Below are 18,892 nucleotides of genomic sequence, written 5' to 3' on the forward strand. Positions count from 1 at the left end.
GTTCCCACTTTCCCTTGAACCTAGAAGTGGCCATATGATCCAGTTCTGATCAATGAAATGTCAGGAGAAGTCTACTGGAGGCTTTGAGAAAGTTTTTTGTTTTTGTTTTTTTGTTTTTGTTTTGTTTTGTTTTGTTTTTGCTGTCCTAATAAAAGGGAAAGATGCTGTTGATGCAAAAAATCATCTGCTGCAGACCTTATATTAAGTGAGAATAATTAACCATCCGTTAAGTAAGAGTTGGTTGGATTTTCTGTTATTTGGAGCCCCAAGTGTCCCTCACTGTGGTGGATACTATGATGTGCTTCCCGAGATCCCCCTTCAGGACTTGCAGATATTGGGAGGGCAACAGGCTGACAGTCTTCATCTGCCAGCTAGCTCCAGGAATCACACTCACTTGAAGTTGGCTGCCTTGCCAATGTTACATCCCCTTCCCAGAGGCAGCCCACATCAGACTCCACAGGAGTATACAGGCCCAGTCTTCTTTCTTCAGTTTGGGACAACTCAGCACGGCCCTCCCAGCTCCAGAGCCAAAGCCCTGTGACTGACAACTGCACAACTGCCTAACATTCCCCCTTCTGCCTAAACCTACTTAACTCCCTTCCCCTACGGTGTCGATCTTCAAAGCACTCCCTAATGAACTTCCTGCACTTAAATCTTGGTCTTGGTGTCTGTTTCCTACACCCACAGCATCACTGACACATTTATGCATGTAAAAAGTTGTTCAAAATACGTTGCTAAATGACAAGAGGTTAGAACGCACTACGCATGGTGTTTTCTTATTATACAGATTATACATCTGTGTAGGAAAAATTTCTGCAAAGGAAAATTCTAATATTTTAACAGCAGGACTTGTGTTTCCAAGAATATTCTGGGTAGATGTTTGGAGAAACTCCTTCTAGTTCAGAAAGCAGCAAATGCCAAAAAAAGAAGTTTTAATATTTTAATATGTAGAGTAGTGGTGAGTAAGTAATGGGGTGAGGAGCAGAAATGATAGGAAGGCCCAAATCCACAAGAGCTAGAGATCATATTTACTGTGGAGGTATCTGCTGGCTCTTGACAGCCTAGAGACAGTTTCTGATGAGCCCTTGCTGCAGGGGACAGGAGACAAAGCCTAGAGCCCAAGCAGTGTGAGAGATCAGCTTGGAGACCCTTTCATAAAGGCAGGAGAGCCCAAAAGCAACAGCCTCAAGAAGTTCAACTGGAAAAAGCCCACCCTGCAGACGGAGATGGAAGAAGTGAGCTCCATGGGAACAGCCATGTACAAGCAAACTCACGTGAGTGTCGGCCAGATCTAAACCTGAATCTCTGTGACCCAAAATAAACCCTGTGCCAAAAATAGAGTTCAAAGTGCACCTTGGTAGCACCCATAGAAAACTGCCAAAGAAAACAAAAATTTTTCTTTGGAGCAATACATTTACAGACTTCAAAGAATTACCATAAAGTTACAAATTCAGAATTTAAAAAAAAATCACTAAATCCCCAAGGATTGGCATGCATATCAAACTTCAGGATCAGGGACACACACACACACACACACACACACCATAGATAGTGGTATGTTCAAACACAGAGTATAAAACAATGATGTTAATTGTATATAAAGAATTAAAGACAAACTACATCAAAAACGAATGATGTACTATATGTTGGCTAAATAAACATAATAAAAAAAGAAATAAAGATAGGGTTGTTAGAATAAGAGTGCAGACTGTGTGAGAACGGACAGGAGAGATTTGGAAGAAAAATCAAATAGTTTATACAATAAAAAGTAATAATCTAAATTAGAAACTCAAAGGATGCAGATAAACAGCAGATAAAACTAAAGGAAAAATTAAAGAATTAGAAGGTAGATCTAATAAATTACCAATATAGGACAAAAACACAGAATGATAGAAAATATTAATTAGGAGTTAAGAGAAATAGAGCATAGAGAAGGTCCAATGTATGTTCCAGAAGGAGTGAAGAACAATAATAGAGGAAAAGACAATATACAAAGAGATAAGGTTTCAGAAATTATGAAAGACACCAATCTTCAGATACAGAAACCCAAAAATTCCAAGCAGGGTAATTAAGATAAATCCACAGTTAAGGACATAGTAATAAAACTGCAGGATAACAAAGACAAGTAGAAGACTTTCCAATAGTAGCCAGAAGGCAGTGGAATAGCATCTTTGAAGCGGCAAGAGAAGTAATTGTCAACCCAGAATTTTATACCCAGCAAATAAAATTTTATGAATGAGGGTGAAATAAAGGTGTTTTCAGACATAAACAGACATCATTAAATAAACTTTTAAAGAACATATTCCAGAAGGATAAAAATGATCCTAGCAAGAACATCTGGGATGTAAGAAGGAATAGTGAGCAATATTCATCATTGTACTGAAGTCCTAGCCAGTGAAAAAGGCCAGAAAAAGAAAAGGCACACATACTGGAAAAGAAGAAATAAAACTTTCTATTGACAAACAACTTGCCTATGTAGATAAACCCGAGAAGTCTACCAAAAAACGACTAGAACTAATAAGTGGCTTTAGCAAGGTCATAGAACATTAGGTCAATATACAATATGTATACAATATACAATACTACTGTATTTCTGTATACCAGCAATAAACAATTTGAAATTTAAAAATTTAAATTACATTAAAATGTAAATGCTATTTACAAAAGCACCAGAAATAGGAAATCCTTAGGCATGATTCTTACAAAATATGTGCAAGATCTGTATGCTGTCATTTACAAAACATCAGTGAAAAAAATCAAAGAAGACCTAGATAAATAATGTCTTCATAAATTGGAAAACTCGTTGTTTTTTTAAAGAAGATTTTATTTATTTATTTGACAGAGAGAGAGACAGCAAGAGAGGGAACAAACACAAGCAGGGGGAGTGGGAGAGGGAGAAGCAGGCCTCTCGCCGAGCAGGGAGCCCAAAGCTGGGCTCGATCCCAGGACCCTGGGACCATGACCTGAGCTGAAGGCAGATGCTTAACGACTGAGCCACCCAGGCGCCCTTGGAAAACTCATTGTTAAGATGTCTGTGGCAGGCAGCCTTTAAGATACCCCCTAATGGTCCCTAACTTTTGGTATTCACACCCTTGCATAACTCCCTTCTCTTGAGTGTGGGCAACAAAACACCATGGGTAGTCATGCACCTCTAATTTTTAAAAAGTGGCAAAAATGACCTTGCTTCCCAGATGAGACTGTAAAGAGTCTGTGGCTCTGGTCTTGAGCACACTCTCACTCTCCTACTCTGAGGAAAGCTAGCTGCCATTTTGTGAGCTGCTCTATAGAGAGACCCATTGGTCAAGGAACTGAGATAGGATTCCAGCCAGTAGCCTGCAAGGAACTGAATCTTGCCAATAACCATGTGAGTTCGGAAGCAGAACTTCCCCTAATTGAGCCTTCAACTCAGCCCTGGCTGACAACTTGATTGCAGACTGCTTAATATGGGGCTAATATGTTATGCAGTAATAGATAACATAATGTCGGGGCGCCTGGGTGGCTCAGTCGGCTAAGCGGCTGCCTTCGGCTCAGGTCATGATCCCAGGGTCCTGGGATCGAGTCCCGCATCGGGCTCCCTGCTCAGCGGGAAGCCTGTTTCTCCCTCTCCCTCTGCCTGCCACTCTGCCTACTTGTGCTGTCTCTCTATCTCTCTGTCAAATAAATAAATAAAATCTTTAAAAAAAAAAAAAGATAACATAATGTCAATTCTCCCCAAGTTGACAGGTAGATTCCATGCAATCCCAGCCCAAATCCCAGAAAGACTTTTTGTAGAAATTGTCAAGTGGACTCTAAAATTTATATGGTAAAGCAAAGGAACTAGAATAGTCAAAACAGTTTTGAAAAAGAACAAAGCTGGAAGACTCACAGTGACTGATTTTAAGATATAATATAAAGCTAGAGTAATCAAGAAATTGTGGTATTGGCAAAAAGTAGACTCATAGGTATGTGGAATAGAACAGAGAGTCCAGAGATAAACCCACATATATATGGTGAACTGAATTTTGACAAAGGTGAAAAGGCAATTTTTAGAAAGATAATATCTTCAACAGATGTTGCTGGAACCACTGAACATTCATTCAAAACAAACAAACAAACAAACAAAAGAACCTCATTGGATACCTCGCATCATGTACATAAATGAACTAAGTATAGGTCATAGACCTAGATGTAAAACCTAAGACAATAAAACTTTTAGAAGAAAACACAGAAGAAAATCTTTGTGACCTGGGTTAGACAAGGATTTCTTATCTCTGACACTATAAGGACAATCCATAAAAAATTGATTAATTGGACTTCATCAAAATTCTGCTCTTGGAAAAACATTGTTAAGAAAAGGAAAAAGAAAACCATAAGAAAAGGTAAAAGACAAATCATAGCCTGAGGAAAATCTTTGCAAAACACATATCTGATAAAAAATATTGTAAGCAGAATACATGATGAACTCTCAAAACTCAATAATAAGAGCACAAACAACCCAACTAAAAAAAATAGTCAAAAAATTTTAACAGACACTTCACTGAATAAGATGTATGGATGACAAAAAAAAAGCACAAGGAAAGTTGTTCGACATCATGAGTCATTAGGGAAATGCAAATTAAAACCATAATGAAATACCACTCTATTCCCTCTAGAATGACTAAAATTAGAAAGACTGATAGTATCAAGGGCAAAGCAAGGATGTGGGGCAACTAGAACTTTCATACATTGCTGGTGGGAATGCAAAATGTTACAGCCACTTTGGAAACCAGTTGGGCAGTTTCTTATAAAGTTAAATATAGATAGGCTAAATAATAGCCCCCCAAATATGCCCACATCACAATCCCTGGCATTTGTTAAAGTTCCTTTATATGGCAAAAAGAACAAGCTGCAGGTGTGATTCAATTAAGGATACTGAAATGAAGGGATTATCTTGGATTATCTGGGTGGGACTGATGTAATCACAATGGTCCTTGTAAGAGGGGCACAACGATTCGGAGTAAGAGGAGAAGGTGATGTGATGATGGAAGTAGAGTTTGGAGTGATACGCTTTGAAGATGGAAGAAGGGGCCTCCATCCATCCTCCTGTATTATTCCACCTGAAGAAGGAATACAAGTAGCCACCAGAAGCTGAAAAAGGCAAGGAAAAGGATTCTCTACTCAGAACCTCCAGAAGGAATCAGCCCTAGTGGCACCTTGATTTTAGCCACTTAAGACTCATGCTGGACATCTGACCTCCAGAACTATAAGAGAATACATTTGGGTTGTTTTGATACACAAGCTTGTGGAAATTTGTTTTAGCAGCAATAGGAAACTAATACAACTTGCCATACCACTCAGCGATCTACCCAAGAGAAATGAAAACATACATTTAGATGAAACTCTGCATGCTAATGTGTATGGGGGCTTTATTCAGAATTGTAAAAAACTGGATACAACCCAGATATACTTCAACTAGTGAGTGGGTGAACAAACAGTGGTACATCAATAAGACGGAATAATATTCATCATTAAAAAAGAATGAATTCCGGGAGCCTGGGTGGCTCGGTTGGTTAAGTGTCCAACTCTTGATTTTGGCTCAAGTCATGATCTCAGGGTCGTGAGATCGAGCCCTGCGATGGCGTGCAGCCTGCTTAAGATTCTCTCTCTCTCTCCCTCTCCCTCTGCCCCCCCGCCCCAGCTCAGGTGCACTCTCTCTTTAAAAAAAAATTCAAAGGAATGAGTTACTGATGCATGCAACAACATGGAAGAACGTCAAATGCATTATGATAAGTGAAAGAAGCAGGGCTCAAAAACCTCACACTGTGATTCCATTTATATGGCATTCTGGAAAAAGGCAAAACTATAAAGACAAAATAGAGATCAGTGGTTTCCACAGGTAGGGAGTAAACGTTGTACACGAATATTCATAGCAGCATTATTCTTAAGAGTCAAAAAGTAAAAACTATCCAAATGTCCGTCAACTCATGAACGGATAAATAAAATGTGGTCTATCCAAACAATGGAATGCTACTCCCATGAACTATTGATACATGCAACATGATGAATCTCAAAATAATTATGCTGAGTGAAAGAAGCCAGACCAAAAGAGAGCACATGCTATTTGATTCCATTTATTACAAAACTCTAGAAAATGCAAACTCATTTATACTGACAGAAAGCAGATCAGTGGTTGCTTGGAGATGGGGGCTGGGAAAGGCAGAAGGGAGGGACCAAAGCGGCACGAGGACACTTTTGTGGGTGATGGAGGATATGTTCACTATTTTGATTGTGGGGATGGTTTTATGGGCACATATCTATGTCAAAACTTATCAAATTGTCTTTTCAATAAGTGCAATTCACTGTCAATTATACCTCAACAAAGCAGTTGAAATTTTTTTAAATTAAAATTTGTGTATTGTGTATTGTGTATTGAGAATATTTTTCCCTGGCCCAATTTTCTATGTGAAGATTGTAATCATGGTCATGCTTGACTAGGCACCTACCATTTATTAGTTATCAAAAGCAGAAAAACAGGGATTAAAAGGCTGTTATGTTTCTCCTCTTTGAAAATTATTCATCTTTTTACTTACAGACTTAAACTTCTTCAATCAATGCGCTTCAATTTTTGGCTAAAATGTGAACCATTTTAGTAAGGTCAGGGAGGAAGTAAATAAAAGGTAAGAAAACATAAAACTTAAATTAAAAAAATTTGTTCATACTGCTTTGCCTGTTATCACTGTTGATCTCTCATTTCAATCTGACCAAAATACTATTAAGTATTACTAATTTCACCAGCATGGAGCTTCAAGTCTGGAACCAAAGGAGAGAAAAAATGTAGTTCTGTCAGAGAAGGAATGTGACTCTATAATTCAGCCCCTGTTCCAGCTCTTCTTCCTGTGCAAGGGCAAATATTTTCAGACACTTAAGGAGTCATGTCCCTTTCAGAAAAGATAACTGGAAACACTATTAACGGCATATGAAAAATTAACCATTGGTGACTAACATAACATAATATAAAAAAAAAAAATTAACCAGAAGGAGACAAGCTCCAAAGATGAGAAACATTGGTGTGAGGTTAAAGGTAATCCTCTTCTTCTCCTTCTCCTTCTCCCTCTCCCCCTTTTTCTTCTTCTTTTGTTTATGGATGTCCAATTATTTAAGTACCATTTGTTGACAAGACTGTTCTTCCTCCATTGAATTGCTTATGCATGTTTGTTGAAAATCAATTTGGTGTATTTGTTTTGGTCTATTTCTGGGTTCTCGTCTGTTGATCTATGTGTGTCTTTCTCCACCAATATCACAGTGTCGTTTATACTGTAGCTATAGAGTGATTGTTCCCACTTTATTCCTCTTTTTCAAAATTGTTTAAGTTATTCGAATTCCTTTGCCTTTCCATATAACTTTTAGCATAAACTTGTCTATATCTATAAAAAAAAGTCTTGCTGGGATTTTGACAGGAAATCAATTTGGAGAGAGCTGACATCTTTACTATATTGTCTGCCAATTCATGAACACGTTATGTTTCTCCATTTATTTAAATCTTTGGTTTTCTTCAGCAACATTAAACATTTTTCAGCATACAGATCCTTTACATGTTTTTTATATTCCTACCTAGTTTTGGGGTTTTTTTTGGAGGGGTAGTGATTTTAAATGGTATTGTTTTAAATTTCAGTTTCCACATGTTTATTGCTAGTTTACAGGAATAGATGGATTTTTGTGTATTTATCTTGTACTCTGCATCCTTGCTGAACTCATTAGTACTACAAGTTTTGTGGTTTTTTTCTGTAGATTCCTTGGGATGTTCTATGTAGACAATAATGCCATCTGCAAATAGGGATAGCTTTCAATCTTTCTTTCTGATCTTATTTCCCTTTTCTTTTTTTCAATAAAGCACTGGCTAGGACTCGCAGTACTATGCTGAATAAGAGTGGTGAAAGTAATCCAGTCATGATAAAAGTCCTCAACAAAGTAGGTTTGGAGGGACCATACCTCAACATAATAAAGGCCATCTATGAAAAACCCACAGCTAACATCATCCTTATTGATGAAATCTGTTGCAGTTCTATACACCAATAATGAAGCAGCAGAAAGAGAAATTAAGAAAACAATCCCATTTACAAATGCATCAAAAACAATAGGATACCTAGGAATAAACCTAACCAAAGAGGTGAGAGACCTGACTCTGAAAACTATAAAACACTGATGAAGAAATTGAAGAGGATACAAAGAAATGGAAAGACATCCCATGCTCATGGATTGGAAGTACAAATATTGTTAAAATGTCTGTACTACCCAGAGCAATCTACATATTTAATGCAATCCCTATCAAAATACCAACAGCATTTTTCACAGAACTAGGACAAACAATCCTAAAATTTGTATGGAAACACAAAAGGCCCCAAATAGCCAAAGCAATCTTGAAAAAGCAAAGCTGGAGGCATCCCTCACAATTTCGAACTTCAAGTTATGTAACAAAGCAGCAGTTATCAAAACAGTATGATACTGGCACAAAAATAGATACATAGATCAACAGTACAGAATAGAAAACCTAGAAATAAGCCCACAACTATATGGTCAATTAATCTTTGACAAAGGAAGAAAGAATATCCAATGGAAAAACAGCAGTCTCTTCAACAAATGGTGTTGGGAAAACAGGACAGCAACATGCAAAAGAAAGAAACTGGACCACTTTTTTACACCCTTCACAAAAATAAATTCAAAATGGATGAAAGACCTAAAGGTGAGACCTGAAACTACAAAAATTCTAGAAGAGAACATAGGCAGCAACTTCTCTGACATTGGCCATAGCAACATATTTCTAGATATGTCTCCGGAGGCAAGGGAAACAAAAACAAAAATAAACTACTGGGACTCCATCAAAATAAAAAGCTTCTGCACAGCAACGGAAACAATCAATGAAACTAAAGGCAACCTACAGAATGGGAGAAGATATTTGCAAATAACATATTTGCAAATATTTGATAAAGATATTTGCAAATAACATACTTGATAAAGCCAAGTACTGTTCATGATAAACACAAAATATATAAAGAACTTATACAACTCAACACCCCCACCCAAAAATAATCCAATAAAAAATGAGCAGAAAGTATGAACAGACATTTCTCCAAAAAAGACATTCAGATGGCCAACAGACACAAGGAAAGATGCTCAACATCATTTACCATCAGGGAAATGCAAATCAAACCCATAATCAGATATCACCTCACACCTGTCAGAATGGCTAAAATCAACAACACAAAAGAAACAACAGGTGCTGGAGAGAATGTGGAGACAAAGGAACACTTGGACACTGTTGGTGGGAATGCAAACGGGTGCAGCCACTGTGGAAAACAGTATGGAGTTCCTCAAGAAGTTCAAAATAGAACTACCCTATGATCCAGCAATCGTACTCCTGGGTATTTACTCAAAGAATACAAAAACACCAATTCAAAGGGATACATGTACTTCTATGTTTATAGCATTATTTACAACAGCCAAGATATGGAAGCAACCTAAGTGTCCATCGACTGATGAATGAATAAAGAAGATGTGGCATATATATATATATATAATGGAATATTATTCAGTTGTAAAACAGAATGAAATCTATTGACATGGATGAAACTAGAGAGTATTACGCTAAGCGAAATAAGTCAGAGACAGATAAATATGATTTCACTCATACGTGGATTTAAGAAACGAAAACAAAGGGAAAAATAAGAGAGAGAGAGAAACCAAGAAACAGACTCTTAACTATAGAGAACACACTGAGGGTTACCAGAGGGGAGGTGGGTGGGTGGGTGGGTAAAACAGGTGATGGTGATTAAGGAGGGCACTTGTGATGAGCACCGGGTGATGTATGGAAGTGCTGAATCACTATATTGTACACCTGAAACTAATATAACACTGTATGTTAACTAACTGGAATTTAAATAAAAACTAAAAAAAAAAAAGAGTAGTGAAAGTGGACATTCTTACCTTCTTCCTGATCTTAGGAGGAAAGCATTCAGCCTTTTACCATTTTGTCTGAGGTTAGCTATAGAATTTTTTTTAGATGCTCTTTATCAAATTGAGGAAGTTCCCCTAATTCCCAATTTGCTGAGTGTTTATTATGAGTGTTTAATTTTGTTAAATCCTTTTTCTTCATCATTTATATCATGTGATTATTCTACTTCAGCATGTTGATATGATGGATTACACTAATTGATTTTTGAATATTGAACCTTTACATCCTGGAATAAACTCCACTTGGTCATGGTGTATATTTCTTTTTATTTATTCCTGGATTTGATTTGCTAAATTTTTTTAAGGATTTTTGTGTCTGAGCTCACGAGTGATACTGTCGTGTAATTTTCTTTTCTGTACTTCTTTTGTCTGGTTTGGGTACTATATTGTCTTCAAAATGAGTTGGGAAGTATTCCCCCCTTTTCAATTTTCTGGAAGAGTTTCCATAGAATTGGTGCTAAAACTCATAGAATTTTAAATCTGAAAGACACTCATTAAATCACCAAGTACTCGTTGGGACCTTGATTTGACTATAGAGACACCAGAGACCCCATTTTTTCCCCTCTCCAGGTAGCCAAATTCAATCGTAGAGATCTATACCTTGGAGCATTAGCAAAGGAATTAAAATGACTATCCTTGACACAGCATAAAAAGAAGACTGGATGGTCAGAAGGAGCGGAAGAGTCATTTCCTAAGTTGACATTTGCTCTCTTCACTGCACTATAAAATCAGGAAATGACAACTGAACTCAAATTTGGAGGAAAGAATGAGCCAAAGCAGTAAGGGCTGGTGAGTCTTACGTTGGTTTTCCCAGAAGCTGACTCTAAGGATTCCAGTGCAAGTAGTTTATTTGGAAGGTCCAAAAACAAATAAATGAAAATCTCAGTAGGAGAAAGAGGAAGTTACTAAGGAAGTAAGACAAGGAAGACAAGACAGCCAATAGTGTGCATTATTAAGTTTGTTACTACCGAGGGGGACCAGAATTTAATTGTGCTGGGAAGGTTCTGAGAACCAGGGTCACACACACACACACACACACACACACACACACACACTCCTCAGTTATTCCACCAGGGACAGAAAGAGCTGGGATATTTACACACCGGCTTCTTTCAGGCACTGAGTGAGAGCCCCTCCCAAGGGGTGTTAATTGGCACTCCTGGCCTGCAGCCTAAAAACCAGCCGCAGTGGGCTCCAGCAGCAAAATGCCCTGAACAAAGGTCAGTCTGCTTATCAAAAACAAAAACAAAAGCATCAGTTTTACCTGTTGCTACCAATATTTATTCCTTTTCCAGGTTTCGCATTTGTCTTTCAATCCACCCTGCTCTTCTTTTTGCAGCTGTTTATACTGACAATTTACAAAATCACAATTTCCCAGGGTTAAATTTATTTATTTATTTTTGAAGATTTTGTTTATTTGAGAGAGAGAGAGAGCGCGAGCACGAACGGTGGGGTGGGGGGAGCAGCAGAGGGACAGGGAGAAGCAGACTCCCCGCTGGGCAGGGGACGGACGATGCGGGGCTCCATCCCAGGACCCTGGGGATCACGACCTGAGCCAAGGGCAGATGCTCAACCAAGTGGGCCACCCAGGCGCCACCCCCAGGTTTAAATTTAAAAAGTTGTTTACCATCAGCACATTGCCATGGGCTTCCTAATGATGCCATTAAACATGAACACAGAATTTTATGAATGAGAACCAAAAGGTGGTCAGGGGCTGCTAAGTTGGCAGTTACGCTGTGTGCCCCAAAGTAGTAAAGGCAAAGGGCTAGGCCAGCACGGGTACAGCACTTGCCACAGCTGGGTAGGGAATCACATTTTGGAGACAGAGAGAAAAATGACCTTCCAGAGAAAGATCTGCATTTGGTTAGAAGGGAAATATGAATATCATGATGTAATTTATTTCAAAATTGCTCAAACTGTAGAAATATATTCCTGGGAGTGACACTGTAAAATTTTTGTCAAAAATAATATTCCTTTGATGCTGTGCTTTCACAGAAATAATCTGGGAAGGCAAAAAGGAACTGGCAATGCATAGTCTTTGCATAGAGCATTTTCACTTACTTTAAATTGATGTAAACCTGAATATCATGATCTGATCCTATTTTCTTTAGTATGTTGGAAGAATTACATTAACTTGCTTGTGCCAAATGAGAAAGTACTCTGAGAAAAAAAAGTCATGGATTGCATGCTGAGAATAACCTATGGATTAATATTTAAAGTTTCTGAAGAGATGATGTCATAATAAAACTCCCTGGGACAGATAGTATAATGGCATTAGTCATAGATTTCCGGAAATGCTGATCCAATGTCTTTTAACACTGGAGGCTTTTTATTTATAGAAACCCGTAATAATTATTGATCCAAAATAAGCTCTGGTTGTGTTTGATTCTTAATATTCCATGATGGAATGGTGTAATTTTTGGTATTTATTTTTTCAGTCTGGCCGATAACCATTGTATCTTTAATATTTTCACTTTTAGAAGTTCTCATATCTCTGCAAATGTTGGAGAATTTTGGAGAATATAATTTGACAGGTTAATTTGAATGCCAAGGATTGTCATAATTTAATATTATGAGGGAGAAATGAATATTCACTTTTCCAAAAATACAGAAGGAAATGACTTCCTCTTGGAGAACTTTAAAAATGATACACATGAATATTTTAAACTTAATGTCATTTCTATGAATCATAGCTGAATATAATATTGTAAAATTACAGAGTAGGGTTGAAAATTTTGAGGCTTGGGGCAATCTTCACTCTTTCCTATCTTCTTGGTCCACAAATCTGAACATCCTACCTTACTTCCAAGCAAAGATTTAATAGTAGAGGTGAATTAAGTTCGTGTTCCTAAAACTAAACTAATTTTATAAACATAACATACATATAACATAAAATGTTCACTAGAACACTATGAAAATAAGCCACAAAACTATTTTAAATTAAACCACAGTCAAAACAATTTAGCCAAGTACTGTTCGTGAACAGGAAGCCTTCATGTTTGATTTTCAGCAAATCAACATTTCAAGTTGTCAGTATTATTCTAAAAGTAATTAGCATTCGTTAGAGAGACTACTATTGCTTTATCATAGGAAAAAGCTGTAGAAAGCATCAAGTTATAAAATCTTATTATTTTGTGTCCTTTTTTTAACTTAAGGTTCTGATTACTTAGAAATATGTAATGACATTTCCCCTCCTCTTCTTTTTAAAAATCCTTTATCGCTGAGTTCCTGCAAACTGTCCCTATGAAATTTGCAATCATTGTCGGTAGTGCTTGGTAAATGTACCGGTGTTAAAACCAGCCTTGAAAAACAGACAGAGGTTTCTGCACAAGTGGAACAGTTACTGATTTTGCCAGGAAGGCCCTGCTGCATTACTGCCATACTATTACCAGGAGTCCCTTTGTCAGTTAATGTATTTTTCGCACAGAAGGCCTAACACTTTTGGAGATGCCTTCTGAGTTGGCAATCAAACGAATGTTACGGAGTGAACCAGAACAATTTGTCCCTCAAGAAGATCCTGTCAGTTGCCTGAATTAATGAAAGTCCTTAAAAAAAATGACTTCGTCTTTTTATAGCGTCCCATTCAGGCATGTAGTAAATGTTCAATACATAGTTGCTGAATTAGTAATTTGGCTGTTGTCATTGTTGTTAATAATAAAGAACGCGTCTCTAGATCCACCTACCAACTTCCAGGAAATACAGAGGGCAGAAGAACATGTTAAGCTATCCTACAGGAATTCAAACAGCAAAATTCAGATCATGGGAGATGCTATAGATAAACAATCAGGTTTGTCAACAAATTGTAAGGGGGACAAAAAGCGGTGGGTGGGGAACCTCCAGATTAAAAAGAGGTAAAAGCCATATAAAGATAATAGGGGAAAGGAAACCATAGTGTTTGTGTTTGTGGATGCATACTTAGGTGATGAAACTATAAAGTAATGACATGGTTACCAGAAAAGTCAGAAGTACAGTTACTCGTAGGAAAGGGGGAGCAAGTGGAGAATTTCGGCGGTGGTCCACCGTGGTTCTTTTTCTGACATGGATGGTAGTTACAAAAGTCTGTTGCCTTACAATAATTCATTAAGCTGTGTATTTGTTTTATCTGGTTTTCTATAAATGTGTTATACTTAATTAAAAAGTTTAAGAAATAAACAACCAACATGATACCACAACACAGAGGTGAGCAGAGATGTCCAGCAGCACACTGTTATTTGGCATTTCTACCAGACAGATGCAATACATATAAGTAACACTGAGACCAGAGCATCATAGTAAAATGTAAAGTAATTAAGAAGTGATGAGTTTGGGGGCGCCTGGGTGGCTCAGTTGTTAGGTGGCTGCCTTCAGCTCAGGTCATGATCCCAGGGTCCTGGGATCGAGTTCCGCGTCGGGCTCCCTGCTCCACGGGAAGCCTGCTTCTCCCCCTCCCACTCCCTCTGCTTGTGTTCCCTCTCTCGCTGTCTTGCTCTCTCTGTCAAATAAATAAATAAAATCTTTAAAAAAAGGGGGGGGGGCGCCTGGGTGGCTCAGTCGTTAAGCGTCTGCCTTCGGCTCAGGTCATGATCCCAGGGTCCTGGGATCGAGCCCCGCATTGGGCTCTCTGCTCAGCGGGAAGCCTGCTTCTCCCTCTCCCACTCCCCCTGCTTGTGTTCCCTCTCTTGCTGTGTCTCTATCAAATAAATAAAAAATCTTTAAAAAAAATTCTTAAAAAAAAAGTGATGAGTTTTTTTTCAAAGATTTTATTTATTTGAGAGAGGGAGAGAGAGCATGAGCACAGGGAGGGGCAGAAAGAGAGGGAGAAGCAGACTCCCTGCGGAGCAGGGAGCCTGCGCCCCTGATGCGGGGCTTGATCCCAGGACCCTGGGATCATGACCTGAGCCGAAGGCAGATGCTTAACGGACTGAGCCACCCAGGCACCCCAGAAGTGATGAGTTTTGAGTATCTAACTGTGGTTTTAATATAATAGTTTACTTAATCATAAGTTTATACAATTTCATTTTTAATAATGGCTGTATTTAACAAGTGGCTCATGAAATTTCCGGAAATTGCACAACCAGCTTGAGCAAGCTAAGAATGGTCTATTCTGGCACAGTTGTGTCTCTCTCCCAACAATTCTCCTGCTTTCTTGTGTTTAAAAAAAATTTTTTTTTTAGTTTTTAAAATCAAATGCATACTTGCACAGAGTTTTAAAGGTCATATAGTTCTATAATGATTATTATAAAATCCACTAGGCTCTGCCTCTCTTTCCCCCATTTTCTGATCCTTCGAGGCAACCACTTCAATTCCTGTTTTAACTGATTCTGTTGAAGACATCAGTCCAAACGGATTAGGGGCCCACCCTACTCTAGTATGACCTCATCTTAACTAATTACATCTGCCACAACTCTATTTCCAAATAAGGTCACGTTCCGAGGTACACTGCCGGTTAGGACTTCAAAACATCTTTTCTCAGGGAGAGGACAGGACACAATTCAACCCGTAACCGGGAAAGGGATTTGGTGTTCTAACTACTTCTTACACAGATCTTCAGCCAAATCCTTTTCCTTCACCCTTCACTTCCAAAGGTAACTTGTTAGCTGTTGCCAATTCTTGAGTCTTGTGGGGGGTCCATGGTGTAAAGTGGTTTCTTAGTCTTCCTCAAGGCCAGTTTAAGTTAGTTTCTCAGAACTGCTATGTCAACTATCATTTGTAAGTTTTCCAACTGACAAAATTTTGTCTCTGTTCCCTCTGTTCTCTTTTTATCATTGAAAGCTTATGCCTTAAAAAAATCTCTTTACTATAATTTTATTGGGGTTTGAGGATGGAGCTGAAACTAAGATAGATATTGAAGCCAGCATTTTTAGCCAGAAGTTCTACGTGTATCTTCGTTCTCTCCTTCTCAAGTGGTGCCTTCTTTTTTAATTCTCTCACATCTCAAACCACAACAAAACTTGTAAGGAAAATATTTCTCTATTCTCGATATACGTGAAGAGTGGAAGGAGAGAGAGAGATGGGGTAGGGAGAGGGAGAGCCAAGTTTGATTGATTCAGAGCCCATATTCTACTGATACCACTCTGCCTCCATGAAGTGGATGAATAAACAAATATAGTACTCACCACTCAAGAAGAGAATGGCTGGAAAGCAATCCAACAATGCATGTGAACAGCTATAAAAATGCTTAAAATCTCTGATGCAGTAAGTAGAACCACTCTCAAGATTTTATCCTGAGGATATAATTCAACAGAAAGAAGTGACAATGTGGACTTTCATTTATGATGAGAAAATGGTGGACTAAATATTCTGAAAAACCATTCCACCACAAAAACCAAAGAAACCCTAAATAAAATACAGAAAAACATCTTTTAAAAGGCATTGTTGAGGGGTGCCTAGGTAGTGCAGTCAGACTAAGCATCTGACTCTTGGTTTACGCTTGTGTCATGATTTCAGGGTCCTGAGATGGAGCCCTGTTTGGGCTCCGTGCTCAGCATGGAGTCTGCTTGTCCCTCTCCCCCTCCCCCTCCCCCCACTCTCACTCTCTCCAAAATAAACAAATCTTTAAAAAAAAAAAAAAGCTATCATTAGGCTTATAAGAAGGAAAATCCTTGGGAGTGAAAGATAAAGAGGGAGCTCCAAACTATGGTCTGTGACTGATGACTCCAAGCACATTCGTCACTCTCAGGAACCTAAAGTCTTGGGTTTTAACGACCTCATGTATGTGGGAGACAAGATCTTGGACTCAGGGAAGGTAGGGAATTGGAACTGAGATGTCTGCATAAAGCCAGACTCTCACAGGACAGTAAAGTGAGAAAAAATGGAGACATAGAGGAGAGAGAATGTGGGAGAATTAATCTTCCGTATAACTGAAGAGCACAAAATGCAAAGAGAAAATCTTAAAAGTTGTCAGAGAGAAAAGAGAGATCATCTAAAAGGAACTAGCCTGGCAGCAACAACGGAACAATAACTTTAGATTGCTGAGAGAAAACCACCATCTAGGTAGAATTTGACACCTACTTAAATGATGTATTTAAGAATAGGGTGAAATGAGGGCATTTTCAGAAAACCCAAATCTGAAAGAGTTATCACCAAAAGATGCTCATTAAAGGAGCTTTTAAGATTAGGATACATTAGGATAAAGAGAAATGATCCCAGAAGGAAAGTCTGAGATTTATAGAACAACAAGAACGTCTCATTTGGAGGTTAAAAATAAGATGGTGCTAAAATATTAGATAACAATAACTTTTAAGACAAGAGGATGGTGATTAGCCATCCTAAGGCCTTGGATAGTTTGGGAGGAGTGGAGCTATTGATTTAGATTTTGAGTACACATGCTGAAATTTAAGAGTAATAACTAAGAAGAGAGATAGAGTATACAACTTCCAAACCAATAGAAGGGAAAATATGGAATCAAAAGCATAATCTGAAAGAAAATAGGAAGCAGAGAAGATACAGAAAAAGCAGGATAGACATCACAAAATAAAATGGTAAAGAGAATTCCACATACCAACAACTAATTAAAATCACAATAAAGTGTAAATGTTCTAGACTCACCAGTCAAAAGAAAGATATCCTCAGATTGGACTAAAATGAAACAAAACAAAACAATCCAGATATTTGTTGTATCCTAGAGAAAACCTAAAATACAAAGACGTGGTATATCAGAATAATTCATGTTAGCTGCTGGTACAAACAACCCCTAAGTTCATTGGGGCTTAACACAAGGTTTAATTTTTGCTCACATCATAGTTCATCAGGTAAGGTTCCTGCTTTGGCTGTCACTCCTTCAATCAGTGACATGGGAATCTGGTATCTGTTGATCCTAGTTCTACCATCTTGGAGTTCTTTGCCTTGAGCCATGTGAGCAGGGGAGAGAGCACATTTAAGACTATGCACAGCATTTTAGGGGCCAAGCCTGGAAGTGGCATACATTGCTTCTGTCTACATTCCTCAGTGGTCCCAACATAACTGCAGAGGCTGGGCTTCTTCCTGTGTTTCCAGGAAGAAGAAATGGAATTAGTGAGCATCTAGCCAGTCTCTGACACATAAAAAGATTGAAAATATGAAAAGATGGAAATGGATATGCTAGGCAGACACTAACCAGAAGAAAGCTAGAGTAGCTCTGTTCATATTGGACAAAATAGTTTTCAAGGCAAAATGGGTTATTAGGAATAAAGATAGCGGGATGCTTGGGTGGCGCAGTTGTTTAAGTGTCTGCCTTTGGCTCAGGTCATGATCTCGGGGTCCTGGGATCGGGCCCTGCATCGGGCTCCCTGCTCAGCAAGCAAATAAATAAATATATATTTTTAAAAGGAATAAAGATAGTAACTACATAAAGATAACATTCAACTTGTCAGGAAGAGACACTAATTCTGAAATTATATGTGTACCTAATGATATCTTCAAATAACATAAAGCAAAAATTGACAGAAGTATGAGGAGAAACTGATATAACATATACCTCTGTTAGTAACTGTTGTCACATAGACCAAAAATTAGTAGTATATAGAAAATATAAATAATCTGATTAATAAGCTTGATCAAAAGGGCATGAATAGGATCTTGTATCCAACCAGAGAAAAATGTACATTTTTTCTTCAGAGTGCAAGAAACATTTATGAAAACTGACCATATACTTAGCTATAAAGTCAACAAGTTTCCCAGAATCAGTATCATACAAACCATGTATTCTGATTACAGTGCAATTAGGTCAAAAATAAGTAACAGAAAGATAACTGAAAGAAAAAAGACTGTATGAAGATATGCACTCTAGGGTTAATTAGCAACAACAATGAAAAATTAGAATCACGGAATTATCCAATGATATGGGTATGGTTAAGTAAATTATGCCACATCAACCCAATGGGCTATCATGTGGCCATTAAAAATTACTTTTTTAAATGTTTAAGGTATAATATATTAAGTAGAAATTTTAAATCTATTGTATTTATGA

The sequence above is a fragment of the Leptonychotes weddellii genome, chromosome X (genome assembly GCF_054177405.1).
Source record: "Leptonychotes weddellii isolate Sample4059 chromosome X, ASM5417740v2, whole genome shotgun sequence".
Taxonomy (NCBI): domain Eukaryota; kingdom Metazoa; phylum Chordata; class Mammalia; order Carnivora; family Phocidae; genus Leptonychotes; species Leptonychotes weddellii.